This window comes from Capsicum annuum, unplaced genomic scaffold (assembly GCF_002878395.1).
Source record: "Capsicum annuum cultivar UCD-10X-F1 unplaced genomic scaffold, UCD10Xv1.1 ctg2683, whole genome shotgun sequence".
NCBI lineage: Eukaryota > Viridiplantae > Streptophyta > Magnoliopsida > Solanales > Solanaceae > Capsicum > Capsicum annuum.
Window position 1 is genome coordinate 1,317,922 of NW_025833151.1, and position 12,910 is coordinate 1,330,831.

Here is a 12,910-nt window from a genome sequence, read left to right on the forward strand (position 1 = left end):
CCAAAATTAAATTTATGAAATATTACTTTTTTTTATCTTTTTTTATTACAACATTAAGTTATTAAAAAATAGGTTGATATTTGGGATAAATATCTAAAAACTATATATTTCTCAAAAAATTAAATTGCACAAAAATATTTAAACTAATAAGAACTCTTTTTAGACTTAATTTAGACTTTTGTTTTACCTTCAAATAAATACAAGAGATAAATCTCTGTTTTTATTTGATGGATTTAATTTAGATTTCAGGCTTTTTGAATTTCAGCTTAGTTATAGCATGTTTATATTTATTTAACAACATCAATTTGGAGCTTGAGCGTATTCATTAAAAAAATGTTTGGTTCAAGAGACATCAACTGTACAAGCTTTATTTATTGAAAGAATTACATAACATAGATAAAAGATAAAAAGAATTCTTCATTATCTATCATGGTTAATATTAAAAATGTACCTGTATATATATACATATATAAAATATACATATAAGTTTCATTCATTTCTAAATAAGTGATTGTTTAGCTTATTCATTGAGCATAAATAAATAACGTTTTTAGATAATTAAGAAGACATTAAAGACGTGCTTCTATTTTTACTTTTCTTTAAATAAAGAACATTTTACAAAATCAACAAACTACTAAAGAGTAATATTATTTTCAAGATATTTATTAAGGATAAGTTAATAAATATATTGTATTTGTTTTCTAGCATAATTTTTTAAGGGTGTGTTTTAAGCTAAAAAAGTCATTTATTTAGAAAAGGTGGGAGTATAAACTACTCCCTTTCCCTCAATGTGGCAAATTTAAGGTTTTTGAGATTCAAATAAGGTAAGTTTGATCATGAATTTGGATATGGAATCTTTTTTAAAATAAAATTTATCTATTTAAAAACTAAGTGAAGAGTATTATAAGTCACAATAATTGACTATTTAAAAATTTTGAAATATATATATAAGAATTATGATTAAATATAAATATATTTGAATTTAAAAAAAATAACATGCCACATAAATTGAAATGGAGTAACTATTTTTTTTTTTGGTTAGAAGGAGGAGATTCATATATTATCAATAACTATTAATAGAGGCAACATAAAAGGTTAGCAACATAATTGGAGAAAAATTCTTAAAGTGAACGTATACGTGTCATTACTAAATATGAGGATGCTATAAACTTAAGCCAAAAGGCTAAAAGTTGTTGAATTTTGTATGGTATTCCAATTAACTCAAAAAGAATGCACGCTACCCAAGAAAAGTAATTTTAGAAAATGCCAAGTATAACACTGCGAGGACAATGAAAGATTATCATTCTCGCTTTTATTAGAGAGTAATATATATAAATATGAAGTATGAAATAATATAAACTATTAAAATAATCAACAAAATAGTTTTTTGTTATAAAATGATAGTTTTCTTAATGTAAGAATTCAAATAGGCAGTTCTAAAGATGCAACTTGTCTTAATTTTTGGCCAGATTATCCTACATTATTATATATATAAATATTGAAACATCCTGAGTTTTGACCCTTAGAAAATTTCATGGAATTCCATTCTCCAGACCCAATACGACTCATGGGTACGAGCCGTATGCTGGGGTATGAGTGGTATGGTCCTGTTGTATGCTGACTAGTATTAGTAGGTGGGATGGTTTTGGTCACTGGAATGGGTAAGACTTGGGGGTATGAGTCGTAGGGCTTGGTACGAGTCGTATCAAGGACTCATATGGTGGGAAGTGTTTGATCCTCCTGGTATTTTATTCTTCCAGGGATATGAGGTATGGGTACAGATCGTATGCTGTGGTTATGACATGGTTGGATGAGTCACATACTGGACAGTATTTGATCCAAGGGTTGAGGCTTGGATACGAGTGGTGGAAACCGATCGTATAGGAGGGTACAACTCGTATAGGTTAGTCGATCCCTGTGACGGGTTTTTAATGGATTTAAGAGCGGGTATTCTGGACATTTCCCTACTTACCCTAATTAGGACCAATGACTTATAATACACTTAGGAGGTTATTTTCCCTATTATTCTATTCATTAACACTTAGAAACTATTCCAAAATATCTCATAATTCTCTCAAGAGATTTTGGAGAAAAAAGGCTTGGTTTTATCTTATGGATTGCTTTGGGGCTTGTCTTGGTGATTTTATTCCATCAATTTTTTAGTAAAAGGCATGAATCTCTTCCCTCATTGTAATTTCAACCAAATTCATTATTTATATGATTGATTTCATGGTTTTACTATTTCATGATTATGGTTTCCAACTATTGTTTAGGGGTTTTGATATTGAATACTTGGTTATGGTTTCCTATGGTTTTATCTATGCTCTTATATACATAAAGGATGGATTTGGACAACTGGATTGGATGGTAATGGTTTAATGGTCTTTGAAATTGGTTTTGATTATATTATGTCCCCAAGGTGTTTGATAAAAAGCTTATAAAGATATGTTCATTGCATTGACTTCTTTTAATGAAACTCTTGTATGTCTCAAACTGGATAAAGGACTTATGCATGGTTTAAATAGTTTGAGAAGTCTAAAGGCTAAATGGTTATACTTGTAGAGAACATGGAAGTCTCCCAGGGGGATTTAATATGGTAATTGGAAGGGCACCAATGGTCCCCTTAACCTAAATGGTTTGTCTATGAATATTACTTGCAAGTAAGGGGTGGCATGATGATACCACTAATATTGGCCTTGGTTAATAAATGGTAAATGTATTGTTTGGACATGGTTCTAATTGGGCATTAATGGCGGGGTGTGTAGCTAAGATATAGAAGGTAGCGGTCTCAGAGGGCCAAAACTAGAAACTCATATTTGTCGATATGAGGGGTCTTGATGACCATATGCATGTGTCATATTTTATATTAGGGGATGTACTAGTCATCCCATGGGATATTCCCTGGTCATGCGGCTACAAGCACTGGGACCCTTTCAGCAGGGGGAGCTGAACCCATATTGCCCGTGGGTGATTAGGACAACAAAGCTACACATCCCAGGTATAAAGGTTTTAAATGCATGCTAAACCCAGTTTCCTTTCCTCTCACTTATATATGTATGGTTTTAAGCATTATGGATGGTTTCACTTGGTTTTATAATTGGTATTATTTTATTCATATTCTGAGATTCATGTTAGCGGTCATTTTCTAACCCCGTCTACTAGCGGCTGTATATCCACACTATACAGGAATCGACCATTATATTCCTCCTATTTAGCATGTAGATTCGTATCAGTATTTGGACTGAAGTGGTGAGCATTCATCATTTTGGAATACATTATTTCATGTGATAGATTTATTTAGACACTTTTCTTTTATTTTAGGTATTGGTTTAGGCCATGGTTCGGGGTATGTCCCAACCCAAATTATTTACACTTTTAGATAGGGGCTTTGTGTTACTTCTGGGGGTTGGTATGGGCGGGATCGGTATTGGTGTCGGCCTAGGCATAGGATTAAGCCAGTGGGCTGATATCATTGGATGATTTTGTTGGTTGTTCCATCCTAATACATTTTGGGATTGGTTTTCATATTATGTATTGGTATTACTTTTGGTTTATGGTCTATGGTTTGGTTTGATAAGGTTGAGCGGTTGGTGTGGTATGGTTGGACTCAATTGGGACGGTGATGTTGGGTGTATTTATGCATTCTAGTGTCACTATTCTAGTCTTCTTAGCCTTGTTTTGAGGATGATTCGTAGGCTATATGGGTTGATAATGAGATAAATGTGGATATAAGTGTTCAAGGACGTGTTTTCGATGGTTCAAAGTGTTCCCAACAAGTTTGTACTTAATTGAGTCAATTAGAGTTCAATAGAGAAAACTAGTTTTGCTAGCTTGAGCTAGTTGCTTGTCTAGTCTATCTTGTTGGATTTTATTTTGTTTAATATGTTCCAAATGATTTTAATGTGTGATTATGAGTGGAATAGCTTGTTGGTGATGTGTATAGTTTAATTTGATTAATGTGTATAGTTTAATTTGATTAAGTGTAGAAGTGAAACATTAAGTGGAAGATCAACATGAACTAGCCTAGTCTTAGCTCTTATTTTGATTCATCGTGATGGATATAGTGTTTTTTGAATCTCTAATTCATGTGGTTTGATGATTTAGGATCTTTTGTGAGCTGTTTATGATGATATATGGAAGATTTAGAGGCTGTAAAATCATGAGAAAGAGACCACATGACAAGGGGTGAAAAGAGGAACGACTAACACTTAACCAAAATTCGAGATGCAAATTCTAATAGCGCCGTGCGATATGCGTGCGTCGCATTCTCTATTGCTATGGAATATAGCCTGTATCGTATGCTCCATTTCTATGGAATACAACGCGCGTCACATGTTCATTCCACCCCTGGACTTTCACGCTGATTCCTTGTTCAACACGACCTGGGCTTACCCTATTGCTATATATACGTCTCCGTAAACGTTTTTATTCATCTTTGGACATATTTTTGAGATCAAGGGGATGTTAAAGCTTCAAAATTAGGTTTTTATTATTTTTATTTAGTTCATTCATGTTCTTGGTCATTAATTACCACCTTGGGATTATAATTATGACAATGCATGGCTAAACGCTCTTTTCCGGGGTTGAAGCCAAGAACATGAGTACTATAGTTTTGAATTGAGTTTTTTTAGTTTGTTTATCATTATTGGTTGTGTAGTCATCTTTGATCTTACTATTTTCAGGATTCATGACCCTTAGAATACATCAATTGTCTACCTGTTGACCTCAGAAGAGGGATTACGGGATAGAACATGGAGATGAACAAAATATGGTTTGTATTCCTCTATGAAATAAGGAATTCGAATTAGTGTCTAGGATAGGGATGTACTTAGATACCTTACTTGATTCACTCATAGGAACATAGCTTTAAGGAACTTAAGTGAACTATTATATCCCCACTCAACGATATAATTGTAAGGTTCAACTTAGGTAAGGGATTAGAGGTCGGAAAACCATAATCATGCAATTAACCCTACGAATCTATAACCAAGATAAGCAAGTTAACGAATGAAATTCAATACATAGTATGATTGTTCAAAGTGCTTCAGCGCTGGGTTTTCTCTTATTTATTGTTTCGAGATCTTTATTTATGCATTGTTTACTTTTCTACAATTTATAACTTCCAAACACACTTTTTGGTTATGTTTGCATCAACTGAGTCTAAATTGTGAACTAAAATAGAATTTTTGTTGAATCAAGTCTCTGTGGGATAGATAGTTGGCTTCTTGAAGGACACTTTACTACTTGATAAGACCACTTACACTTGCGTGTGCGCTTGGACGCTGTCAAGTTTTGGCATCGTTGTCAGGGACTTATTATTTGACAACTGTTTATTTTAGTTTAACCTTTAGATTTTTTTGGTATATTTTACGCTTGGTCTTGGTTTTTTGATTGCAGAAAATAGGTTTTAAGATTAGGAAGCTGGCAAGGGATAGGGATTTGTTTAAATCAATCCCCGAACGAGAACAACACTTCTATCAAGGAAGGAGAGAGCAATCCGTCTCCCCCAATTTATGAAAATAGAAGAAGACTAAGAGAATCCTGCTATAATGGCTGCAGAACAACAAGCACGTAGGAAAGTGAGGGAAGTGGCAGTCCCACTTTCGCTGAACTTGACTTCCCCAATTCAAAGACTGGCTGCTGGGGGAAATTTTGAGTTAAAGTACAACATGATCCAGCTTCTTATCAATAGTGGACAATTTGCAGGGATTTCACGCTAGGATCCACAAGTCCACTTGCAGACTTTCATTGAGCTTACTAATACATTCTTTCGACTGGTGTGAGTACAAATTATGTGAGCCTGACACATTTTCCCCATTCACTATTGGGGGAAGCTAAAAGATGGTTAAATGCGAAGCCAGACAATTTAATTACATCATGACATGACTTAGCCAGAAAGTTCCTCATCAGATTCTTTCCATCTGGCAAGACTGTAAGTCTTCGTAGTAAGATTGTGAGCTTCAAACAGAAGCCAGATGAAAATCTCTATCATGCTTGGGAACGCTTTAAAGTTCTTCTTCGGGATTGTCCACACCACCAATAGTCTAACAAGGTACTTGCTCACACTTTTATAGAAATACTTGATCACAATACGAAGATTTTTCTAGATTCAGCAATAGGTGGTCAACCACTGGATTGACTTATGATGAGTTGTACACATTATTGAACCGTATAGCACAAGGAAATCCTGAGTGGAATTCATATTCTAGAAGTACCGCGAAAAAAATTATGGGTGTGTTGGAGGTGGACCAATTCACAACCTTATCAGCTCAGGTTTCTGTATTACAAAATTTGATACACTCAGTTCAGCAACATGAAATTTTGAGTAGCACATCCTGCAATGCCATCCAACAAGCTGTAGGTTAGTGTGAAGTATGTGGTAATAGTGGTCACTTAGTGGCTATGTGTGTGTTCAATCCAGAATCGATGATGTATGTGACCAATCCTCAAAGGCCAAATTATGGTAATGCCTACAACATGAAGTGACAGACTCAACCTTGGAATGTACAACAACAATAAATTTAGCAACCATAGGCATAAGGGAATCAGTTAACTAGAAACATGGAAGAGATGTTGAAGCAGTTTCTAGCTAGTCAGACACAATTGGCTGCAGACATAAAAAATTCACAAGCAGCTCAGAGAAGTTTAGAGATTCAAGTGGGGCAGTTAAAGCAAGTATTCAATACTAGGCCATAAGGTGGTTTGCTAGAAGATACATAAAATCCAAAGCAGGTTATGGTAATCACCTTGAGGAGTGGTAAAAGGCTTCAAAGAAAACCTCCAAAGGCAACTAAGGAGGAAGATGTTGATGTGGTAACTGAACAAGCAAATGAAGAAGTTGCTGAAAATTCAAGGAAGTCTGAGTACTTGAAAGAAAAATTTGTTGAACTAGAAGTACAGAAGACACTTCCACTACCCTTCCCTCAAAGGCACATTAAAACAAAGAAGGATGCCATATTTAAGAAGTTCTTTGATACATCCAAAGAGCTTCACATTAACTTACCTTTGTTAGATGTTTTACAGGGTATGACTAAGTATGCAAAGTACTTGAGGAAAGTGGTTGCTAATAAGGTAAAATTACAGGATGTGGGGGCGATGACACTCATTGAAGAGTGTAGTACTTTAATGATATAGAAAATCCCTAAGAAATTGAGAGATTCGGGAAAGTTCACCCTACCGATCCAAACTGAGACTAAAGTGGTCCATGCAATGAGTGAATTAGGGATGAGCATAAATCTGATGCCCTTATCTTTGTATGATACATTGGTCTTGGGAAAGCCTAAATCGACCAAGGTGGTTTTGCAGCTAGCAGACGGATCCATGACATATCCAAAAGAAATCATTGAGGATGTCCTCATAAAGGTTGGTAAATTTATTATTCCTGTTGACTTTATTTTTCTTGATTTTGAGGTAGTGAACAAGTACCAATCATCTTGTGGCGTCCATTCTTAGCAACCGAAGGAGCATTGATTGATGTTAGAGAAGGCACACTCAAAATGAGTGTAGAGGATGAAAAGGTGGTATGTGATGTTTACAAATCACCTACACAACGTCCTAATATAAAGATTTATATATGATCAATGTGATTGAAGGGGACGAGTATGGGGTGGCTAGTCCACCAAAGACCCTTTTGGTCTACTTGATTGAGCAGCCTAAGCTTCTACCACCTAAGATTGATTTGATACTAATTGATGAGAAAAACCTATTTCTATTAAAATTACACACCTAAAAGAGATGAAAAGAATAAGAAGATGACCTCCAAGTATGAGGAAAAATATGAAAGAACTTGGTTGATTTGAGTTGGGTCGTACCGCGACACTAAATCAGGCGCTGCTTAGGAGGAAACCCAAGTTAAGTAGGTATTTTTTACTTTTAGTTTTTAGCTTTTATTTCACATAGTTTTGTTTTTGGTTGAGTCACAGGTTGATGGAAAATCCGAGTACCATAAAATTGAGCTAAGAAGCATGGCAAAGATTGAGTGTGCGGTCCTATGAACCTCTTTTATGTGTAAAGATGCTACTACCTAGGCCTACAGGCCTTAGGGAGTATTTTGATCTCTTAATTTTAAGTTCACTTTGGGGACAATGTAGATTTTTAAGTGTGGGATGAGGAAATTCCTAAATTTTGGCTCAATTTAAAAAAATTTATGTAAAATATTCTTGTTGGTGCTAATTTTTATTACAAGGGCAAGTATTATGTTGGTAAAAGCATGTAGAATGAGTGAATTGCTTCTTTTAAGACAGTTAGGCTCATTATTGTGACTCTTGTACTTTGTGGCTTAAATTTTAATTCATGCTATTATTTGGTTGAGAATTTATGGTGATCCTATTGAGTCAAGCATGTGCCATGCGCGTGTGAGATTTTTGTATATTCCTTGTTGCATGTGATGTATTGAACTTGTCCGGTGTGTGTGTAAGGCAAAATAAAGAGATCGGTTTAGTAGATAATTTAGGCATTTCTTTGATAGCCTTGTTTTTATACCTTCTATTTGTCCCACCCTTTGTGCATTATCCTAGTTAAACTCCATTTAGCCTTTATCCTTTTCTTTCGTAGCCTCATATGTACCCTAATCCCCTTTTTTGATAGACTATAATTTCATTCAAAAAGCTCCTAAGTCCTTTAATGAAATAATTGATTTAGTAAGGAGTTTGAGAAATTGATATGCCCAAATTACACCTCTCTTGTGAGAGAGTAAGCGGTCGTTCTCAAGTATATAACCCAACTAGGTTGGGATCGAATCCCACAGGGAATATGGTGCTAACTAAGTTGTATGCAGATTAGTTGACTTTTAATCATTTGTTTCCATAAAATAAATAGGGGGGATTTGATTCAGTTCACAAATTAATGGTTTCAGTTTAACAAAATGAAATATGTGTAGTAGTATTCAAATTCAGAGAAATGGCAAGCTAGGGTTATGTCCACCTTGTAGTTTTCAATACTTTCTAACTATGGTCTTTACGAATTCATACATGCATCGTGCTTACAAAGAAACGTATTGTATTTAATAATATAATCCTAGTTTTTCTCAACCATCAAGGACTAATTCACTTTAGTTCTCTTGAATAAAAAACGTTTACTAAAAACAATACGAAATCTCCAAGTAGTTAATCCTGCTATGGAATTAACTTATGAAATAGAGGTTGGTAATCCTATTTTTCTTGTCACTACTCTCTTTTCCAAACATCAACCTTTCTTTCGAACAAGTTGCATTTTAAGGCATATCATTTATGTTTGCAACCACGAGAATTCAAGATAAGCGAAGAGAGTATGATGTAAACAAATCAATGCATAACGAATTCAAAATCTAAAGTGATAGATTGTATGCTACAAGACTTCCATAATCCTAACTAATAAACTTAGCTACTCATGAATAAAATGAAAAGCATTATAAATATATTCATCATACCAAAAACTAGAAGACGATCTTGGTGTGCGAATAGTGAAAACAAGAGACAAAAATGTTTCTCTCTCTCCTCAAGATAAGCCGCCTTTCTCCTCTCTCCCAATAATACAGAATAATGAATCATAAATAAAAATTCAGCATTAAGCCTTTTAATAATATTTTCTCTCATAATTTCCTTCTAAGTGCCTGAACTAATTATGAATGACAAACTAGTCTTGGACATAGTTTCTAGGCACCACATTTGGTCCAGACTGCTACTTTCTCTTGTGTCATATGCCATCCGCATTCCATAGTCCCATTATGTCTTCATCTACCTCATTAATACCTAAAATCATGCTAATCACATCGGTTAGCTCAATTACATAGAAGTAGAGTAAAAACATAAGAAACTAGGCATTTTGTTCTCTAAACTTAGCTAAAACATGGATAAGTTATGGTGCTTAGGCATATAAATACACCCAAGATCACCACCCCTACACTTAAAGCTTTGTTCGTCCTCGAACAACATATCCATTTATGCATACTACAGAAGTCTTAGTACCCACAAAGGAAAACAAGATGCTCATATAGGCTTACACAACAATTATGAATAAGAAGTAGATTCAGGAACCATTACTAGAGACAACCTACCCTCAAGAATAGACTCATTAAGTTGGCAATTTCATGCATACCGTTTAAGCAAAGAAATCATATAAATTACCCAATCTTCATCAACCATGTGCCCTCACAAAAATAAAGTTACCCATAATCACTCACAATCATGCAATTTCTAGAAAAATGGGTATAAGAATCAAGTTGTACTCACTCTCGCAAAGAATTCTCAAATTACAACTGATGACCATATGCTTGCCCTTAGTGTAATACTCCACTAATATTATAATGCTAAGATTAGGATCAAATAGGTCTTTTACGGGTTGTTGTGCGGGCTAAAGGATGGATAGGAACTATTTTGGTCAAAAATAGTGACTATTTTCACCAAGCGCTTTAATACACTACATTATGCAATTAAGACCAATCCCTAACAACCAATTTCCACTTCTTCTATCTTCACAGATTTGCTTTTCACCCCAACTCGTTAAGCTCAATTAATAACACTATGGTGGGAGTATGCAACCCTTTCAAATATATATATATATATATACATATATATATATATATATGCACCCTTTTCACTATACGTACCCCTATAATAGCCACCCTCAACTTAAGAGATTTGCCTTAGTTGAGGTGCACAATGTCCAAGAAGGACCAGGGCCAAAACAGGTTTGCCTTAGTTGAGGTGCACAATGTCCAAGAAGGACCAGGGCCAAAACAGGTTCATTGTAACATGTCCGGGATAAAATTTAGAACTTTTTCAACAATTTTCACTACTCCCAACCACATCAATTTCTCACGCCAATAACTAGAATTTGGGGCATCAGTTTCACCTTTTTTCTTTTATTGTCAAACTCCTAACTCACATTGATTTTACATTAAAACACTTAGAAGCTTTTTGGATCAAATTACGGTCTATTAAAGAACGGATTAGGCTACATATGAGGCTAACAAAAAAACAAGATAAAGGCTCAACAGGGCTAGCTAAGATAATGTACAAAGATAGGTCAAAAGAAGGTATGAACAATAGCTATCAACGAAATGCCTAAATTATCTCCTAAACTCACAATCTTTATTTTCCTTTGCATACACACCAGGCAAATTCTAGCATCAGTTGTAATAAGGAATATACAACAGTCTTACACACTCATGGCACATGGTCAACTCAATTAGGATCATTATAGATTCTCGTTCGAACAATTACATGAATTAAATTAAAACCAACAATCACAACAAGAGTCACAACTAGAGCCTGGGTGTTTCAAACGTAATGATCCATCACATACTTATGTTATAATGTCATGTGATCCACAAGAGCAGTTACATGTAATAGAAAGACTAATTTTCTCTTAAGACGGTTGTTATCCATCCATCATCGAGAAAAGAACCTAATTATGACTAAATAACTAACGAAATGAACAAAATAACTAATCCTATCCAGAAGTATACTAAGGAAAAGGTCCTATTTTCTTACAAAACAAGTACCAAAGTAACCAACCACTCCACACTTAAGCTCAGCACTGTCCCCAGTGCAAATAACAAGATAAAGAACCTGGCTAGTAGTACGTCTCATCCACTTTAGGAGTCATGCCACTTGCATGGAGATTATCATTGGAGCCATTTTTCCTGTATTCAGCCTATCATCCACATCAGCCACACATAATGAAACTAACTATAATTAAGATAAGGGTAGTGAAGTCACCACCCTACACTTAATTTGTTAATATCAACCAATTAAGTGTTATTATCGGGTACTCGGACTTCGCCGATATACACTTTGACATGGTGCACCACGTTAGTCACAAAACAATTCAATTACTCCAATTTCCCCAAGTCTATTTCAATGAAACAGTTTTTGAACAAAATCATACCCTACATTTTTAACCATATCAAGATATACAAAACACCATCACTTTCACAACATAACCATGGTAAGAATTTAATTCATAATCCTCAAGTGATCAATTAATAACTACAGCATAAAGTCACAACGCCTAAGGATTAAGAAAAGAACACTTACCTTGAAAATGAAGGATTGAAGAAAGTGAGTCGATATTATTAGGTTTTGAAAGTGGTGAGGATCTTGTAGGACAAAGAGTGTATTGAAGGCATGGTTTTGTGGTGAAATAAGAGAAAATTTAGGGATTTAGGGTGCTATGGCTATTTAAAGGATGAAATTTGGGTTAGATTAACCCAATTTAAGGTTGGATTTATGTTGTTTAGACTAAGTGTGCGTCGCATAATAAATCACACACTTGATACAATGGGAATCTACGAAGAGGTATGCGACACATAACCTATTGCACAACTTTATGAGTACAACGCATAGGGTATCGCACACTTGGGGCAATGAGCATATGCAAAGAGGTGTGCGGCACAAAGGTTATCGCATATGCTAAAGAGTGCAGCACACATATTATAGCACACATCAAAGTGTGCATTGCAGATGGTATGGCAGACCTGGACCAGTGAACATGTGCGATTGGTTGTGTGATGCATTCTTGATTGCAACATCAAGGTATGCGGCGCATAAATGCCACTAGTTTCACTTGTGTTTGAGCAATGTACTTAGGCAGCATGTTAAGTGATGCCATACCATGTTCCAAGTAAAATCGATCATCACGCCCTATTGTACACTTAAAATCGAACACTATGCCCAACATTTTCCATATGAGGCAGTGGGAAAGGTCCATACCATGGTGGCTTCGCCCCCGCAACCCCATCGAGGTAAGTGATGGGCTTCGGGATCGGGCTTATCAGCTCAATCCCTACGCTACCACCAAAGACCTCATTGAAAGTCATAAAATAAAGTTGCACCGCAAAACTTTTTGGGTCAGATTAATATAATTCGAGGCGCGACACTAATGCGAATCATACTTGAGACTTACACATTTGACCACTCTAACTTACCTG

The 12,910-nt window shown here is 35.2% G+C and overlaps 1 non-coding gene across 1 annotated transcript; it reads right to left on the minus strand.

Moving 5' to 3' along the window:
* Positions 1 to 5,935: 5,935 nt before the first annotated feature.
* On the minus strand, positions 5,936 to 6,042 carry LOC124890917. Its single transcript, XR_007049438.1, has one exon. It is a non-coding gene; the product is annotated as a small nucleolar RNA R71 (small nucleolar RNA).
* Between the last annotated feature and the right edge of the window lie 6,868 nt (positions 6,043 to 12,910).